At 37.3% G+C, this 20,563-nt stretch overlaps 1 protein-coding gene across 2 annotated transcripts in view; it reads right to left on the reverse strand.

The window, feature by feature from the left end:
- Positions 1 to 20,563, reverse strand: part of RORA (RAR related orphan receptor A) — a 334,831-nt gene that overhangs the window by 89,939 nt on the left and 224,329 nt on the right. The window lies entirely within an intron of this gene.

Genomic DNA, 20,563 nt, shown 5'->3' on the forward strand with positions numbered 1-20,563 from the left:
AAAATGCAGCTGTTGAAAGAGATGGCAGGACCAGCACTGGTAGGGCCAGGACACTTGCTTTGTCTCTCAGCACTACAATTGTATCAAATGATATATCAAGAATCAATCCTGGCTTCACCTCCAAAGGCTGGATTTGGTACAGTTTTGTTAAGGAAGGAAGGGATAAGTCTCGCAGAGAGATAATAAAATCAGGCACAGCAAAGTGGTGGGTACTCTGCCTGCAGAATCAGCCCCCTCTGGGAAAGTGCACAGTAACATATAAGGAAGTAAGTATGTTTAGGATGGATCTGCAAGAGAAGGAGGATCCTCTTCTGCTTGAATCTCTTTCTGCTGAGGAATCCTCTCTTCCCTTTGTAACTCTCTTCGTCTTGCCACTTAACAAGAAAAACTGATTGAAGAATAGTGACAATGCAGAACTATCTGAAGATGAGAGAGGTATTTAGACAAACTACAAGTTCTCATGCTCATTATCTCCTCAGCAAATAAAGTCTTCTTACCCACCTGTGCATTGTTCTCATCCAGTTGCCCTACTTCTGTTTATTATTTAGCATTCATTAACTGGTTCTAGGGATAGCAATTGAAAGTGAGTAATTATCTCCCTAGCAGAAAGAATAAGGGTCAGATTCTTAAAGGTGACTGCAGAAGGTTTCTTTAAAACAGACAGAAATGAAAAAGCAATCAGGCCTATTTTGACATTTGCTGCTGCATAAAGAAAGCCTGGACTTAAAGAAAGATATATACTTTACTTTCAGATTGCTGAAGCAAATCCTGATGGGACACTCATGGAGTGAGTTCTGCCTTTCAGATGAATTAATACAGTATGACCACTCTGTGTGTTCGTTATTCAGGTCTATTCAGTTATCAATGCTAAATCAAGGTCTTCAGATGTGTTTCACTAAAACTTTAGTACATGTTATCATGCATCCAGATAACTTGATTTAGAATAGCAGTGAAGATACAGTAACACAGTATTTGCTAGTGATTGAACTGCATAGGTAAGGCTACTAGAGAGTTATTGATCTGGATCCTGGAACACAATAAGCTTGTGCTGTTTTTCTTGTTACCTGTTTTGGGGCTTTTTTTTACTATATATTTTAATATATATTTCTTGGCTGAGAATATTGCAACTGTTATGCTTTTAGTATTCCTCATGGAGTTTTCTCATTCTGGTTGCAGTGGTGAATCATAATGGCCCACTGTTACCTACTGCTAAGGAAAGTGGTGGGACAAGGAGAAGGAAAGATGGAGCAGTCTAAGAAAAAGGACTTTTATCACTAATATAGAAAAGCTAGGGGCCAACTTCCACAAAGTGAAAAGCAATCCCAATTCAAAGGTCTTAAAAATCTTCACAAAGGTCTCCTTTGCAGCAGTGAATGTTTCAGATACTTGATTTTTTTCTTCATTACAAAGCATAATCTTACCTTCCTCTGAGCCTCCTTCCTAAGTACCAGAGAGAGCTTCTTTAGACACTGTCAGTGCCCGGCCTTCTGCATGGAAAATTGTTTTCTTAATAGTAATGATAAATACTACTGTATTCTTCTATGTAAAGAAAATGTAAAAGGCTTTCAAATGAGGAAAAATGGGAAGAGAGGCTTCCCAAACTAATTTTTTTTGTCCCATGAAGCAGCTGTTACTAAGGACAAGCCTGGATTTCATGAAAGGAGAACAGACAGAGGTGAAAGGATCACATTTAATAAGTATCTGATTAAGTTCTAAAGCAAGGAACAGAGAAAGAAACTCACAGTGTGAACAATGCAGTAGAAAAACATTTTCGGGTTGGAAATTATTAGGATTAAGACAAGAAGAATGTTAAGCAGCAGCATCAATCAACATTACTTAAAGCAGTCTGAATTAAAGCTCTATCTAAAAGCAGTTCATTTGTTAGAGCATGGTTATCTACATAAACTTGCTAACAGAAAGCAGAGCAGTTACACTGAAGTCCCACAGAAATTTGAATTAGGTGGCAGTGCCAGAAGTTTCCCTATTTGCAGACATTGCCAGCAGCAAAAATGAAAACTAAGGAGCACACTCAGGAAACAAGTAGTATGTTGGTCTACATAGTGTAGCATTGGGCACTATCACATAACTAGGAGACAGAAGTTCTGTGCCAAACATACAGTACTGTCTGGAACTGGGATATTAGTTGGACCACTAAGCAGCACTAGACCAGCAGTTTTGAGAAAGAAGAAAACTCCTTCCAATGGCCATAGATGAATGTCTACTCTGAGATCAGCAGCACACAGCAGTAATGAAACCCTCAATTTTTGTTTGTAGGGCAGCTTCTGAAGCACCTTAACTAACCACTCCTTAATCTACAATGGAAAAAAATTAAGCAGTCAGAACTGCTAACCAGGGCTAATAGGCCTGAATTTGCCAGAAGGAGGCTAAGGCACATTCACAAAATACCACAGCTGGGAGCTGGAAGAAGATTTGTATCACTTTAGTTTCTGTGTGTCTTGTTTCTCCTTCTATAGATGAGAGTGCTTCTCTGCTTTGTTCAGATTTTGAGATATTAAAAACGGTGAAGCACTTGGCTCTGAAGGTAATAAGGGAAATCTTAGATCTGATTACACAGATGGACAGATTCTACTCAAAATTCAGCATTTGTCATTTTTCAGATAACTTGTGCAGCCAACATGCTCCCTAAAGGCAGACTGATCGTTACTGTCAGGTACATCCCATTTGAGACACTGTGGGGAATGGACTAGGGCAGGGTCTTTTCTGTGTGCTGAGAAATATGCATAAAAGGTCATGTTTGGAAAACCCCATTATCAGCTACCCCAGTTTAGCTACAGATAACAACAGCAAAGCTAATGCTAAGACTGATCAAATGACTACAAAATGACTTTTCATTTATACTTAATTTGATTACTTCCCCCACCCTCCCCCCCAGTCAGTGTTTGAGTTCTTTAAATGAATCTTTTCAGTTGTTAATATGAAGTATGAGTTGGAAAGGCAATTTAAACACCAAGTGGGATGTACATAGCATCATAGAATGGCAGGGGTTGGAAGGGACCTTTAGACATCATCTAGTCCAACTCCCCTAATGAGCCTCTTTGCCATAAGTACTCATCTCAGCTATGGCTCCTGCATAGGAAGTCTACCAAATCAGTCTTGAAATGGGCTAAACACCACGTGCTCATCAGGAAATAAAATGCTAATGAAAACTTTAGAACACAGTGAAAACTCTTGGCAACAACTTTAATTACGAGCACCCCAGCAATTCACTGTATGTCTTGGTTATTTTTTTCCATTTGTCTATAATGGCAATTTTTATTTTTATAGATTTAATTTGAAAACTACAATCTTGCATTCAGCAGTAGTAAAGAGTAGGTAGTAAAGAGTTGAAAAGCACACAAATCAGAGCCAGACTCTTGCCCCTGTGGAACGCCTCTACTTTTTCACTCCTCTGCTGGGGGTAGAGCACTTTTCTAGCAATCCTTTTGCTGATGGATGAAATACAATTGCATATGTGTGCCAGTACAGCTCGGTAATTATGAGAAGCAGACACAATAATGTTCCTCCTCAGACTGAAAACAGGTTTTATGCAGCATGGGTTTCATTACAGTGTTCTTCAGGGAAAAAAAATATCTGTCTAGGGTCTTCATGGAAATCATACTTGTTTCCAGCTAGCAGAACTGTAGATTTGCATTGTCATTCAGAGAAACTTCCAAGATATGAGATAACAGGTCCAAGTTCAGGGCAGTGGTTTATAGTAAAGTGTTTAGTAAGCAAAGCTGATATTCTTTCCCCCAGAAATCAATACATTTGCAGCAGGTAATAGTTAATGTCATTCAAGTTCTTTTGGAATCACTAACACTCTAGAACAGAAAAAAAACTATGGCCCAAGTGTTATTCAGCCTTCTGGCTAGGGACTATGGTAAGGCATAAGACAGTGGCCTGAGAAAAGACTACAGAGTACTAATAGTAAAAATAACATAAATATACACTTCACAGAAACTGGTGTATGTGTCAATACCAAAGCACAGTTGGGAGTGGATTCGCAATCACTGGCAGCGGCCTACAAGAGTTTTTTTTCTGGCTGCTATTTTTAATTAAAATCTTTGAAATGATAACAATAAGACTTTGCAATGTAGCTGTTTACCGAAGTGCTTTAAACTTTATTTGCCACCTCTCCACTTCAACAGCCAAGTTATAGTCAAATACAAGATTTTTTTTTCCCTTAGGATTACATGGTGACTGGCATAAAGCCTTTCAGAAACATTGCACTAAGGAGTTAAAAATCTTAATATAATGGTTAAAATCCTATGAGATGAAAACTTCTAGTATTTCTGGTGCCCTGTGTTAAGGAAGGATGGGCTGTGTGTACAGGGGACAATAGGAGCATTCTCTGGCTTTCAGCCAGCTCATAATTCATAGAGTAGCATTATCAGCCAAAGTTAATTTTTTTTTTTGATTAATCATCTGCCAGAGCTTGAGAGTTTGTGGTTAATTGTTCCATTCTTGACTGCAGAATAAATTAGAGAAAAATGTGCAGTCCTAAGCCAGGAAGAGAAAACATAAAGCAAGCCCATGAGCACATAATGAATAGTTCAGGTTATTTAGGTGCTCTGCTCCTCTGTTCATAAAGACGTGTTGAAAATGCACTGCTCCAAGGAACAGCAAGCACAAACGATAGATGTTAAAATCCTGCACTGTGTGCTCACAGGTGACTGGTCTCACGTTGGACAGCTTGGCTTACAGAATAATAGGCTTGCACAAGGAAGAAAGAAGAGCAGGATCACATTAGAAGGTTAACTCAGATTTAAGAAGTAACTGACTGAGGCAGCAGGTGTTTGAGGAATGATGAATGGGCAGCAATATAGAACAGACACCTTTCATTATAGGTGGACGAAAAATACTGTTTAAAAGGATATTACAAAGCAGTTCTTGTGGCTATATCTCCATGCTAGAAATGTAAATTAAAGGCCTGTCAGTACTGGCTTGTGTAAGTGAAGGAGTGAAAAACAAAATTCTTGGTTGCAGCATGCATCATTGTTAGTGCCTTCCCAGCCAAATAATTTCCAGTGTAGGTTTTTTTTAATAAAAAATCTTATTAAAAAAAAAATAAACAGAAAAGAAACATAATGTTAGAAATGCAAACACAGAGAAACAAAACCACACAGTATTCTATTTACACATGAGCCACAAAAGGGTCATTGTCAATGACTTGCTCTCATTCACATTAATAACATCACATCTGCAAAAAAGCATGGAAACACAAGATGAAATCTAGATAAATATAAGATATTGAAAGTCTGAGGGAAAAAAAATGGTGCAATCTCTGCTTTGGCTTCCCCTTTCCATTGAGAATGAGGACTTGGAGGAAAACAAAACACTTACCAGTGCCAACAAATAAAACTATTAAAATAATGACAGAAAAGGATAGCAATGTTTAGATTAAGCATTCAAAATAAACACCAAAGTTATGATGAGCAATGCCTAAAACTCTTATACACTTTTGAGGTGAAGAAACAAATTTGACTGACTGTAGAGAATGAACTGTCACCCAGAACAAAAACAGTGACTCAGAGGAAAATGCATCCTCCTAGAATCTGAGGAGATTCTGGAGCCACATTTCCACGTAACACTTTAAAAAAAAAGAGTAGGAACATACGTTTTTAGCTTATCATGGACCTGCAAATGGATGAAGGCACTGGAGATGGCTGAGCTGCTCAATGTACTGAAGAGAAAACTGCTAGGAACTACTGATATAGTTCTGCATAGCCTGGCAGCAAATGACGATCCATATATTCAAATATGAAAGAAAATGTTATCTTGTAGAAGCTACTTATCAGTCTTTACAAATTACTCAGCCAAACAACACATACTCAGCACTGTAACATATTACATCAAGTTAGTAGTTACTTGAGCTAATTTTGAGTAAGGCAGTAAAAGCCTTACCACAGTACCTTAAACTGCCTCCCAAAATCAGGTTATGACATGAAAAAGATTGTACCTGTATACCTGCAAAAGAAATGGGTTCTGTGTGGAAAACTTTTCGTTATGGAATACTTCCCACTTTTCCTCTTTTCTTCATGGATATCCATTGCTATGAGCAATGGAAGTGACATCCACTATAATGAGCAATGTAGCACTTGGGCCTGAAATCCATACAAAAGTAATACAGAAGAGCATTAAAAGCTGTATTTCAGCAATCATTTTTGTGATGTGCAGAGGATGCTATATCCTCTCTCCCTCTACCCCAATAAATGTTTTATATATGTATGGTAGTATTACCAAAGTTTTATTCCAGCAGTTCCTTACACACTGGAGTGAACTCCAGGTTCTTGTACTGGATATCTTATACAATAGGAATAGGAAAGACTGAAGATCGGTCTGACTTTCCATTATAAACTGAAGAATAATATGAAGAGCATTCTCCAGCCATTAGTTAATTCTGAACAGAGGAAATTCTAAAAGACTAGTATGATAAAACTTCAACAGTTATTACACAGAGAAATAAAGGAAATTGTCATATTTATAGAAACTACGTCCTTTCACAAACCCATTCACTTTACAATGAATATGTGCATACGAGTGGCTTCATGAGAAGCAGAGGAGTCATCTGTCCCCATGATGTTATTGAAAGGAGCAGCAGTCATGGGAACCACATTAAGAGAGAACATAAAGGCTAGAGGAAAGCACGGAAGCTTGCCATAGGGAGTTTAGCGAAGTTGATATGCAAACATTACTTGGCTAGGAAATTTCTAGTTCCATTCAGAAATTACACTGGGAGATTTTTAGTGTGTGTCTCCAACAACACTTTAGTTCAGGTCAGGAGTGTGCTTTTGAAACAGCTCTCCCCATTGATTCAGTATGTTCAGGTGTATCACAGACGGGTCTCAGAGTGCATGAACAGAATTAATTTCTGATGAAACCAAACTGAAAGATGCACTCCCATGAAAAATCCAATTCAATACTGCTGCAATAAGCTTCATGAGACCAGACTAGATCTAGACTAAAATCAACAAACAGACCAAGCCTGAAACAGGTATCGTGTGGATGTCAGACGATCCATGTCAAGTGCTCTGCCATACAGATCTGCTGCCTTTCAACTGCATGACTCCCCAAAGTAGAAATGTTTGCAGCCTTTATGTTTCATCTATCCCATGTTCAGCTATGAAGAAATTATAAACATGTACTCAGAAGCTTGCATAAAGTGTTTTCATGTTAATGAAAACAGATATTGATACATCTCAAATAAATCTTCTTCTAGCTTGTAGGTAAGTCTAATTTAGAATTTCCTTCCATTACACTGTTAATGTAAGAGATAACACAGTGAGAAAACCTATTCCAGGGGAAAATCATTAAACTATTCTGCTACTATGTGATGAAAAATCACAGTACAAACACAAAGCAGTACACAGTTTATGTCATCGTGGCTCAGCACCACTTACATAGTTTTCATCCTTCCTTTAAAATTAAATAAATGTCAGCTTCATACCAATGCATCTGTATTCTGATATGTGGTATAATACCTATGATAGCTACACTCATAAGTCAACATTGAACTAGAAAAATGTAGCAATTGTGTCTGAATTATAACCAGTCTCACATATTCACAGTGTCTAGTGGTAAGACTAAATGAAAAATGGCTGTTATGCAAACATATATAAACATTCACTACCTCTTTCAGATAATCAAACACTCCTTTCAGTCACCGAAACCTGACAGTGATAAATTTACTATCTGCCTTGTGTTTGTGTGTAACAATAAATAACCAGCACGTGCCCTGAGGGCTAGGATTTCATGAATCATTAAACTTGTCACCAGGTGGGTGTCTGTCATTAACTATAGCTTGAGCTACTAGGAGATATGTGTAAGGACAGAACTGAGAAAGTTATGTGTGAATGGTGCTCATGAAAGAATCAAGTTCTGCAATTTGATCTGTGAAGGGAAGAACCATGGTCTTACACAGATATCCCAGCAGTCACACAAGGTTGACCTAGAAGCTGGGCGTTCTGACAGCACCCCAAGAGACTTCACGTAGGCACAAGTGTGGATAAAAAACAACCCTAAGAGAGAGTTTAAAAGATTAGCAGGTGCAAGGTAAAATCTGAGTAAGGAACTTAGAGCATCCAGACCACTTTAAGTCAAACGCTACAACTTCTTCCAACAATGAGAAATTGTCTTTGATTATTCTGCACAGAAAAGACAACCACAGAACAGAGTAAAAAAGACATTTAAATACATTTTCTGTGTGATCTGAAAACTGAATTTAAATCCCATCCGCTCTAAGTAGAATCATATTCAGTTAAAGTGCATGATCAACATTAGTTTATACTATAAAAAATATACAGCACAGCACGCTAGAAGTGAAATTGATTTTACTGACTTTGAATTCATATGGGCTGGAAACATCAAGATCAGTAGGACAGTAGTGTGTTTTTCTGAGGTGGAAGAATGATGGGGTTAAAAGGATTAAAAGGGCTCTTTTTTGGTACAATTATTTCCTGCCTTAATGAAGGCAAAATTCTCTTTACTATGACCTTTGCATTGTCTTTGTTCTATATGCATCTCATACTTTCTTAATCTTTTCTTTAACAGCCTGATGCCCACTGTGCCTGTCAGTAGAGCAAAGATAGACTTTGATGTGAGTGCAGTTTCCATATAACAAGGATCACTCTCTGATAAACTACAGCTCATTCAACATGCCCTGCCTTACTGACTTTTTTGTTATAAGCTTACCCAGCAGGCTCTGCTCCCTCTTCTAGGAGCCAGACTGCCTTGGAAGTAATTTCTCAGTCTGTTACAGTGTGACCCATGAACCTGCAGTTACAATTCCCAAATGGTTAGGCAATGCCAAAATCCTTCTATAGTCCTTAAGATCCATCAGCTCCAACAGCATAGGGTATCCGCAGTTGGATGGAGCCAGTTATTCCAGCTCCTTGCTGTCTAAATACATTTTTGCAATGCATAAGCTGAAGGATAAAGTTAAATGGGCAAAGACACGTGAAGCTCCACTAGCAACCTTGACATTTATAGTCAGCCCTTAGTAAGCAAAAATTACTCTCACTTCAACACTGACACGGTCTCTTAACATCAGCTTAAATATGTGAAGATACTCAGACTAAGGAGTTTCTGTTATCCTAATACAAGCCTGAAAAACATGTGCCTAATTTTACTGCCACCTGCTAATCGACAAGAGCCTAATTTCCCCTCCTCTATGTGTGAAACTTCAGACCTTTTCATGTCTGAACATTGACAAACTGACAGTTTTAAGCTCACATTATAAAACACTGACACAATTAATGTGCCAATTTCAAGATGACTGCCATGAAAACATAAACTGTTTGACATTTAATAAGCTTGTGTTTTCATAGAAATACAATGTGTTATAGATGGTTTATTTCCATGGAAGCACATGGTTAAGAAATTGAAATACTTTTCTTAACATTAAAAACAAAATAAAAATAATTTGCAAAACAGAAACTAAAAATCAAGTTTAGGATTCACATTTATATTAAATATCCAATTAAGGGTCAAATACAACAGGTAATAGAACTCTTTTTACCTCTGTTAAAATTTGTGATAAAGATGTTTTTGAAAATTCATTTAAAAACACCAAAGGACATGAGTGTTGCATTTGAAAATGCAAAGTAGGGTAACACACAGTTTGGGAGAATTGTATTAACCTACTGACAAGCAGTTAGAGAAAATCCTAGTTTCTTGCCTTACTGAAGTTAGTATCTGTATAACAGATTGAAAAACAACTAAATATAGTATGCTGTACCACTGTGGACACAAAGGAGAAGCCATATAACTTTTCAATGAACAGGATCTGCTGGCTCTAAAACCAAGGGCAGTTTTTCTACTAATTCCAAAATGTACACAACTTTCCTCTTCATGGCACTGCATCTGACTGATCATCTCTTTTCTCTGACGGGAAAAGTCTCATGAGGAAAATCAAGAATATAACAATGAAAGCGAAGGCTTCATGTGAAGTGAAGCCTTTAAATGAAAAGGATGTTTTAACACATGTAACCCTTCTCAGTTTTGCACTGATCAAAATACGAACTCATTTACTAGGCTGGACCTTAAATCTTAACTGCAGATTTAACCCCGGAGTGAGGAAAGCTGTCTGTTCACAAAACAAATTATAGGTTCCTACTTGGAGTGACTATTGTGCAATCCCCCACCTAACATCAGTGAAAGCAGTAAATCAAAACATAGTAAAGGGAATTTTCCTGGCAAACTGGGATTGCCAGCTATTAGTTTGACAAAGTTTCATAATAAATTTCTTCCCAATTCAAGGTTCCCTGTTTCTAAGGCTCCCCGTTAAAAATGGCTGGGGATTTTTTGGTGAAAACATTGTTTGCTTGTCAAAGAGGAAATATTCCAGAGGAATATATATTACCGCTTCATCAAGGACAGGCTTTCATGCTAAAATCTACTCTCAAAACAGCTGACAGTAAGGTGGTGAAGTCATGTTAACAAGATATGGGATTTTAAGGTTGAAGTACTGCCTTGTTTCTAGGCCAGGTCACGTCATCCCCCACTCCATGTGAAGGACTACTCACCCTGCTCTGAGTTAAGGAGAGATTTTCTTACCTTCCTCCTAAAAACTGCAGAAAAAACACAAGACTATTTCACTAATTTTTTTTTTTTAAATATCAAAAGCTCTGTTTAATAGGAAAATTATTTTCAGCCAGCCTTTTGTACCCTCATATCTTAAACCAGCATGTAAAATCATCTTTCTGGATGACCCTTTTACTTCCACTTTTATTTCAAGGACCATAACTCTGGAGTAAGCCAGCAACATAGGGAGAGAAAAGGAAAAATGGGTCAGAATGAAAGAGATTGTGTAAGTTTAAACAGGAAACTTGTCTTATCTGTAGTTGTCTTTGCAGCCAGCAAGTATCACACCTACATATCAGTTAGGTAACAGTAACAAAGATAAGGAAACAGTTCTTCAGACAAACATTGGTGGGAAGGATGGTTATCAACTCATGGCTATATCTAAAAGGAAATCACTAAATGGCTTTGGTCATATACTGGCTTTCTGAAACCAGAGGTTTCCCTACCCCTGTTGCATAGAGATTAAATAAAGCCTAATTTGAATTTCCAGAAAACTGCCAAGAAAACCACTGTTGTGAACTAGCTTTTGAAGTTGGTGGTAAACACCTCAAAAAAAAAAAGAAAAAAGAAAAAAGAGAGGAAATTGCTCTGAGGGCGTATCTAGTCTGTTGTTCAGCAAGTCACACTGCTGCAATTCACAACCGGTATTTTACGTTAACCTTAAGCACAAGCCTATCATACACACAGGGGAAGCTAAGCCAGATCAAAAAAGGTCTCACAATAGTCTTACTTTCTGCAGTAAAGTCATCATCCTCTTTGTCAAGGATTCCTTTTAAAATTACTGCTTATACTTTTTTACGATAACTCATTGCAGGTTCAGTTCTGTTTCCCTTCAAGTCAAGGATTTCACCATTAAAGGCAGTAAGGTTAAGACAGCAAGCTTCTCAACATCCAAGTTGCTATCTATTCCTTTGATAATGTGAACAATGAATCCAAAACCAGACAATACAGTAATTTAAAGTGACTGCATTGGAGTGAAAGTCCAAATCTAGATTCTACAACTGTACTGTCTTATAATAGCGAGATACAGAGTAGCAAAGGATATTCACATTGGAATTTGAACTGGTATTCAGACCGGATGATGTGGTTTTGGTACTTACTAGTACTGACTGACCCCTCTGCCCACACCACACATTAAAAAGGAAGTTACTTCAATATTGTGATGCTTATTTCAATGTGTTTCAAGACACGCAAAATCATGCCTATTTTAACTGCTTCTGTGGTGCATGCACAGCTGATTGAAAGGAAATCATTATGGCATTACAGAAAAATTGTGTTGCTTCATCTTATCATGAAGTGCTGTATTTCTTCCCTGTTTTAAATGTAAAAAACTATAAAAATACAATGGGAAATTCAACTACTATATTAAAATAACATTAGACACTGAGTCTTTCAGTTTAATGAAGAATTTTGCATAAGCAATTTCTATGTGAGCATAATTTTTAAAAATAATCAGATAACCATCTTCCCACCCCTTCTGCAATTTACAAATTCAAATGCAGATGATATTTAGGTGGTCAGAAACTTGAACAAAAGTATCTGTCACTACCATTTGATCCATATAAAACCCAAGAATCACCCGTACTCCTACTTAACTATAATGAATATGTGGCAAGACTTCTGAAAAGCTGTTTGCACAGTTCTACCTGCCTGCTTCCCCCTCCATCCTCCCCAATTAACCAATACACACAGAGACACAACATTCTGTCAATATACCTCAAACTATTCAATGGATATGAAGAAAGAAAAGGAAAGTTGAATTTTAAAAAGTCAGTATCCTAGACTTTAACAGGCTTCTGTTTAACTGTGGACTAATTAACTTTTTCTACCTTTCAACCACAAATTTTAGTTAGTCAGATTGAATCACACTACCCTTTGAGGCTTTTGGTCCCTTTTAGGTGAACGTTAACTACTATAATTCATGTCCAGAGACTTAGAAGGAGAAAAATTCTGACTGGAAAAACTAGTTTTAAAATAAGAGCTTTACAAATATCATCATTGGCTGCTAAGATTAAGAACAAGCTATTCAGTATGAACACAGTGACCACTTGATCTGCCATAAGGAGTTGCCTTATATGCTGATGGCATGAAACTTTGTTCTAGGCTTGGGGTTAACATTTAAATAACTCCAGGTTGATGTTCTCAGAGAAAAGCTGAAAAAACTTCCAATATTTTTACAGTCTTAATAAGGTTATCCATCAACATATGTTGAAAAGCTCTTTTCAGGTTCAACAGTTGCTTCAGAATGGCAACTGCACAAGTCCAGCAATCTGCTGTCAAATAAATGAGTCTATTAGGAATGATGGAATCAGTCTCTGGTTTCAAAATTCAGATAATAAAATGTGCTTTTTTTAGTTCAGATACCAACTTTGCAGAAGCCCATATGACTGAGCTTGCTTTAGAATCATTAGAATTCAACCTTACTACAACAACAAACTGCACTATTGTGTCATTAAGTGAAATGAATGTGAGCAGAAAGCTCTAAGGACACATCCCTCTCAATGTGTGAAAAAAGGCTGCAGTGTTACATCTATGGGAATAAATTATCTACTTTGGGAAAATTTCAAATAAACCCTTTGTCTTTTGATCTTTGAACAAATGGGCAACCAGGCATAAAGATTATGTTTTAATGCTAATTTTAATCTTAATTTAATTCCAACACTTTGCTGTATTTACTATTAATCTAACTAGAGAAACAAAGACTTATCTTTCTTTAAAGACTGAAGTGACTTTAAATATCTTTTCAAATCAAATTGACAAGAGTCTTGAACAAGTCTTGTTTAGTAACTACTTATGAAACTATTGGTAATTTAGGAAACTAGGAATTTTAGGAAAACTATTAGGAACTACTTAGGAAAACTACTTAGGAAACTATTGCAAAGGATGTAGTAAAAAGGCTTCCAGTGTATTGGTGTTTCTCTGTATGTATAGTTACAGTCGCCTAGACTCAGATTATTTCAGAGCCAAAATATACGACCCATATACTAAAGAAGAAAGACGTGAACAGTAACACACTCTACTTGTTTTCACATTGTTTGCCTCAAAAAATATGCAGAATACAAAAGCTGATTTGGAAAAGTCTCATCTGTCAAGTTTTCTGGTGCCCAAGTGAATCAAAAACTGTAAAAAAAAAAATGAACTTTGTGACTTTGCCAAGAGTAACTTCTACTGCTCTCAGAGCTGGATTAAAGTCTTAGAGTGTGGAGAGTGTCACGTTTTGAAGCTTACATTCAGCACACAGCTAAGTTCTCTTTTGTAACCAATGACCATACCAAAATCGGATGGCTGTTCTTATCAAGTTGGAAACATTAACTTCATATCACAGCTGTGAGAGTTTTATAAAGATGGAAGACTTGAAAAACAACAACAAAAAAAGTGAATATGTCTTAAGGGCTGATCAAAGCATGTTTCACTCCAAATCTTAAAGCAGCTACAAAAGAATTCAGATCAATCCTGTGCTCTGTCTTTTGGAGTGCTTTGCAGAAGTAATAAGGAAGGTTCATGACTTAAACCAGTATTTCTAACATCAGATGGCTTTAAGAATTAATAGATAGAAGAGCAAGGGCGGCAAAAGGTGTAAGAACTGCTTTCTAGGGAATTATAAGGCAAGACATGGGTATAAGAGGAGACTGCATACGTTCCCAACTATTTACTGACTACATCCACAAACTGTTGAAACTTCTTTTTGAGTTACATTCAAAATCACTTAATATACATCAATCATACTGGCAGACTTTAGGTTAATTTCAGAAACCTTCTAATGGTTACCCAACACTTCATTATTCCTCAAAATATGGGCCTCCAAATAATTTTTTTAAACATGAAAGAGAGTATCTCTTCCCGTTGTGTACACTTCTACAAGCCAGGCAAGAAAAAGAAATGAAATGTGAGCAGAATTGGAATGTATTGATTTGTAACCTCTATTAGTTTGTACTAAAGGCATGAAAGAGTCAGGACTTACCCCTAGATTAAGATATGCAAAGTTTAAGACAGCTTCCTGTCTTCTGGCTTGTCTAATTGATTTTGCTAGGCAATCATAATTTAGAAGTATCTGAACTATAATCCAACATAGACACACACATAGATACATTTTAATACTGGATGATTAACAGTTTGCAAATGCTTATCAGTCTCCATTCGCCTAAATTAATTTTCATCTTTTTGCACTTTTTTCACCATGTTGTAATTTGCATGCTGCTTTGCTATAAAGGCACAGAAAAACTTCTCTTTAAATATTTACCAGAAAACTCACAATAAAGTAAGTCCATAATTAATGGCTACAGACGAAAATTCCATATAGATAGAAGCTGCTCCATATACTTGGAACAGAACCAGAGAAGAGACCTGACATTAGCTTCAGGTGCAGCTAATAGACAGGGTTCCCCAGGGGACTTCCAGGGCAGTGCATTTAATTGCCTGTTCTATCAGCCTTACAGCAAACGGAATGTTCCCTCCCACTGTGCCAAAGGGTTGGGGCCCAGGCAGAAGCCAAGCTTTTGGGCAGCTAATAGGAGATTAGAAGCATCAGATATGTCTCACCTCTGGCCAGTTAGTCTGTGAGGCCATAAAACATGCATTAATATAAAGTCCTCCCAATGCTTTACACACAGCTGCTTCCATGTGGGCAAAGAGCCAGTCTCTCTCACAAGTATCAGAACTTTCACAGAGAAAATGTTTCTTTGCCATAGAACTACCATGAAAAAGTAGAGCATCCACAGATTTCCATCTATACCCATGCCATGAAAGTCACACATTCACATGCAGCACTCTGAGCACTTGCTTACAAGCTAGCCAGAAACATTTTCTGAGCTTAAAAATATTCTATCCTCTCCTGATTATTTGACAATACCTTCATCTTTGCCCCTGTACTCAGTAACTTGGCCACCACAAGAGGAAGGCAACATCCCTTCTCTCTCAGGCAACGAATAAGTCATTGACATAGTGTTTTGTGTGACAGGGAATTAAACTGAATGATTGATGATGCTGGCATTGAAACCAAACTTTTTACATCGGTGACTTCAAAGTGGAATTAAAGGTATATCTAGCTGCTCATGAAGAGGTTTTCTTTCACTCACAGGAAAAGACAAAAAATATTCAAGTGTAGCAGTAGTTCAGTAAAAGTTTTGAACAAGAGAAAAGCCCTAGATACTTGTCTTCAGATTCTTCAGCAGGGCAAACAGTGCTTCAAGGACAAGTAGGAAAGTAGCTGCTATTTGAGGCAACTTCATTATAAAATCATTTTTAATAAGCAATCTGAACAAAGAGAGGGAGTGCTCTTGCAGAGAAGCCCCCAAGGGATCTTAAGGCTGCCCAGTAAAGTTATTAGGAAGTTACACACAGGGGACCAAACAGCTATTTTATTGGCCTCAGGGGACAGGGTTTAGTTTTCACCTGTTCTCTTTAGGCCTTAGTGTTAACTGCAGATCCTGTTAACCATCAGTTTTCTGCAGTCTCCTATTTTGAGAGGGAAAAGTATCATCTACCTACTTTAGCTGGCATACAAAACACATGAGGTGAAGTAGAATGCACAGCAGATGTACTAAATAATATATCAGAGTAGAAAAAAAAAAATCACAGTTATTTTCCCCTAATGCAATTAAGCAAAATAACTAACAAACTTTGAGAAATCCAGGTCTTGGGTTCAGTTAAGCTGCAAAAGTTAAAATGCTTGTAGAACTAGAGCAATGGCTCTAGGATATCTTGATATTTGAGAAGCTGAAGAGCTGTCTCCTACCCCAAACCAGACTCTTAGTTTCTAATAAGTAATGTCCTTTTCTTAGCAACTGTTTAGTCAAGATATGAAGGACATGGTTTAAGAGTGGATCTCTGTTCAGGGAAGTATTAAGAGCATACCTATGCCTAAAGAACAAGACACTTTTTTTGCTAGCCATGATGCAGCATTGCTCAAGATACAGCACTACAAACTCCAGTTAAAGGCTTAGGGGCTTGTCAGGTTAACGAGTATCTATTGAGACACCTGAACTTGGTCACTTCTACTTCTGAGACCTTTATCCATATGGTAGGCAGCATATAGTAAAGTTGATCTCCCTATGGTATAATCAAACCTTCCAACTGCAGCAAAAGCTCAAAACATGAGTTGACCATTTAGCCCAAAGGTAAGCCTTATAAAAGCACAGAGAGTTGACACACTTCTCTAGACCAACACCTACAACAGGATGAATGTAGGAATGGCTGTTCATGCAAATGAATTCATTTTTTACATTTTATAATCAGTTCCTAGCTTTGCAAACATTTCTTATCTGCCAGAAATTAACTGAGAGGATCATTTCAGTGTAGGTAAGGAGTATTTAAACCAAAATTAAGCAATTCATAGACAGATGCCAACTTACATAACTGTTTAAGAAAAATTACTCTAGAATAACTACTTTGGTAAATCACACAAATCAGGTAAGTCCTGAGTCTGAAGGAGTCTTAGTCTATAGAGAGTTTTGCTACAAGTATTTTCTGTTAAATCTGGATGTATCTTGAGTTATTAAAAAAATATCTATACAATGCTGAACATGATACCCAAGTACATCCATTTGCACTACAAGTAAACACAGATAATAAAAGATGAACACAATAAGTTCAAAGATCACTAGTGGTCTCTTTCTCACTGTTGTACCAACTACAATACAATCAACAAATCACAATTGCCAGAAACCACTTCTGCCAGTCTCATTTGTTACCAGGCAGTGACATAAAATAAAGAAGCAAGTATCCAAATCTGTGGTAGTTTAGGAAGTAGGTAACAATAAGTTGTTATAGGCTGAAATGTGATAGTCCATGCCAAATCTGTCCAGAAACTATGAAGGTATAGCTGCCCTGGCCTAATTCAACCTCAGGAAGCAATGCTAAGTATTATATACACATATGTTTGAGATAAAGCTGAACTTCCTAACAGCTTAACTGATTGGATTGCTATGAACAGAGAATGCAGTGTACATTTTGAACATCATTTTGCAGCAGCCTTTAATGGCTGTCTCATTCGAGTCAAAGATTTAGGAAAGAACAATTGCTAAGTAGCACAAACCAGAATTTCCATTACCAATAAGGGAAACCCTTATTACAAAAGCACAAGAGGTAAGACTGGAGTGATAGGTCTGAATCTTTAATTTCCCTAAAAAGTGAGCTGGTCTTCCAGGTACAGAAACTGAGATAATTCACTATCTGTCACTGGGATTGCCCAAAGAAACAGGTCCTTTCTCTCCAAAAGGTGGTAATTTACTCTAAGTGCAAGAAGTAGGTAGTTGGCAAGCAGCTTGGGGCTCAGCTCACAAAGGCCACCATCCACACTGTGTATTGTTGGTGAAGCTGTAGATGCACTGTCACTGGCAAGTTAAACCCAGTGAGCAGTCCCTAGTTAAAAGCAGCACCTGGGTTAACCTAACCTGTGGAAGAGCACCCTGACAGGCCCCTGCCTCTGCACTGACATGTATGTGACACTTTTCTGCAGCAGAACAATGCAGATGGTAAGAGCTCTTGCATGGCTTTCTGCAGATGTGGGTAGAAAATTGTGTCAAAGGAAGGCTTGAAAAATCTGTGCTTATTTCCAGTCTTAAAAACAACAACTGAATGAACCTGGATGTCTATGCAGATGTGAGCTCCAGCTATGCAATTCAACTCCGTTGAAGCTTCTGACTATATTTCATTGCAATCCAAAAAGTGAGAGAAAGAAGATTCCATTGCATTGCAGATTCACTACAGTATTAGCCTTGTGGGAACATCACAGGAAGCCACCCCTTACTTTGACAGGCAGTCAAGTCAAATTCATTGCAAAATGTCAGTGCCCAGGATAAAAAAATAATCTGAAGAAAAATAGAGTGATTATTTGGGTGATAATTCTAAGTTGCAAGTGGTCTGGTAGAGGCCATCAAACTCATTGCATATGGGAAGATGTAGACTTAAGATGCTAGAAATAAAACACTACAAACTTGAGGATAAACCCAAGCCAGTAGGTACTAATGCCAGATCCTTTGCAGCCTCCCGTTCTCCAGGATTATAGATCTTTGTTGTCACTGATACAATGACACTTGTCTCAATTTTCAAAAAGGCTGAAGCTGTGCATTAAAATTACCATTCACTTTGAGTACTTTTCTATTTACAGCATGAAACATGAGTGGAAGAGGGTTATATTACTAACATTAGTGAAAAATTTAATGATCAGAGAAGACCCTAAGTGCCAGTCATATCTTTCACAAGTCAAAAAAGAACTGAAACACCCAAAGTCCTACTTGGTATGGAAGATGAGGTAGGACTTGGCCTCTATTGTCTGACTTAGGTAATGTAAGGTAATGGTTAACCTATCAAATTACCATATGAGTCCAAAAGAGAATAGTTCTACAAATAGACAGAAGGCAAGAATTTTTACTTCAATCTACTGAGGGAAAAAAGTTATTTTGGAGTGGACAAAATTTATTCCCTTAGTGCTGCTTGGAAGAGTATTACACTTCTTGTTTAAAAATACCAGGTTTGCTCAAACTCTGATAAAGAGAGGACATGGGGAGCAGCTAATGAAACATCATACCTGGATAAAATCAGTTGTATCACTGAGTGAAAAATCTCTCAGGATTTTTTTAGGTAGTTATATTATGAAAGATCTATATTTCTTCAGCACTACATTGCACGTGTATGAATACTGAGCTACTGTTTGAGTCAGAAATGACCTAAGCAACTATCATCAGCACAGCAGCTCAGTTTCAGCTGATGGAATGCTTTTGTCACAGACTTAACACTAAGCAGGGGGTAAAACACCCAAAATCTTAAACAATAAAACCAGTAAGAACTGGTGGAGATGGACCACCACTGATTTCAAAACCCGCACAATTTAAATGGCCATAAGGATGAAGTCAGAAAAGGATTAATCAGACATTTCATATGAATAATGTATCAACCTCTCTGGCATTATACTCCACTAATTAAGCCAAAAGGTCATTAGGAGTAAGTGCTAACTTATCATCAGTCAACACCCTTATATACCATACATTGTAAAACTGGTGTAAGAACACTTCACCCATATTTCTAAACAATAGTGCAGACAATGTACATACATTCCACAAAATGTTTGAGAGAATGTTTTTTTATATTTTTTTTCAGAAATCCTACTCTATGTCACTTAATTTGGATGTGTTACACGTACTGACATAGTGATTGGCAAACTCTAGATTGACTTGATGCACAGAAATGCTCTCCTTGTCATTTGTAGTTGTTAACAATTGAGATTTGACTTATAATTTTTGTATTTAGGTATTTACATAAAATATTTTTCCAAGTCATTCCAAAACTGTGAATTTTGATGTCTACTTCTTCTATTCACTAAAAAAAAATTCTAGGCAATAAGGAAAAAAAATGCTTATTATGTGTGATACTAAAATGCCAAAGATGCACGATTTACATTAATTCCTGCTCTATGAGAATTTGTCATAACAGGAATGAATTCTAAAAGAACTTCAACCAAAACTAAATGAAACTTCATACATATTTGCTAGCAAACCTAGCCTGCATTTTCATCATGTCAATTACAGCACACTGCTCCTTCTATTTTAATCCTTTCTTAATGGGCAAGCTTATCTTCCCATTATTCAGGGAACTTTTTTGTTCATGCTTCAGCAATTTCATGACAACTGATTAAGAAATCAGAAAACTACTCTTTGACAGTTCTTTTAGAATAAGCACAAACGGAATTCTCTGCATGGAAGATGCCAGGTCCCTAATTTCTGTCTTGTCTTAAGATTAAAGGTCATATATGGTAAATCGTGGCTAATCATCTAACACAGTTGATTAATACATCTATTTTTCATCACAGGCCTCAAACGGCACCCACTGAGTTATACATGATGATAACCCTTCATCAGTGTGGCATGGCTTAAGAGCATATTTCCTGTGCTCTTTAGGCTTGTGGCTACTATTTAATCTTCCCCACAAAAGGTATTAAATACTGGAACTGGAGGTGTGACTCCTAGCAGGTCAATACACGGCTCTG

Source organism: Colius striatus, chromosome 7, assembly GCF_028858725.1.
Source record: "Colius striatus isolate bColStr4 chromosome 7, bColStr4.1.hap1, whole genome shotgun sequence".
NCBI classification, from domain to species: domain Eukaryota; kingdom Metazoa; phylum Chordata; class Aves; order Coliiformes; family Coliidae; genus Colius; species Colius striatus.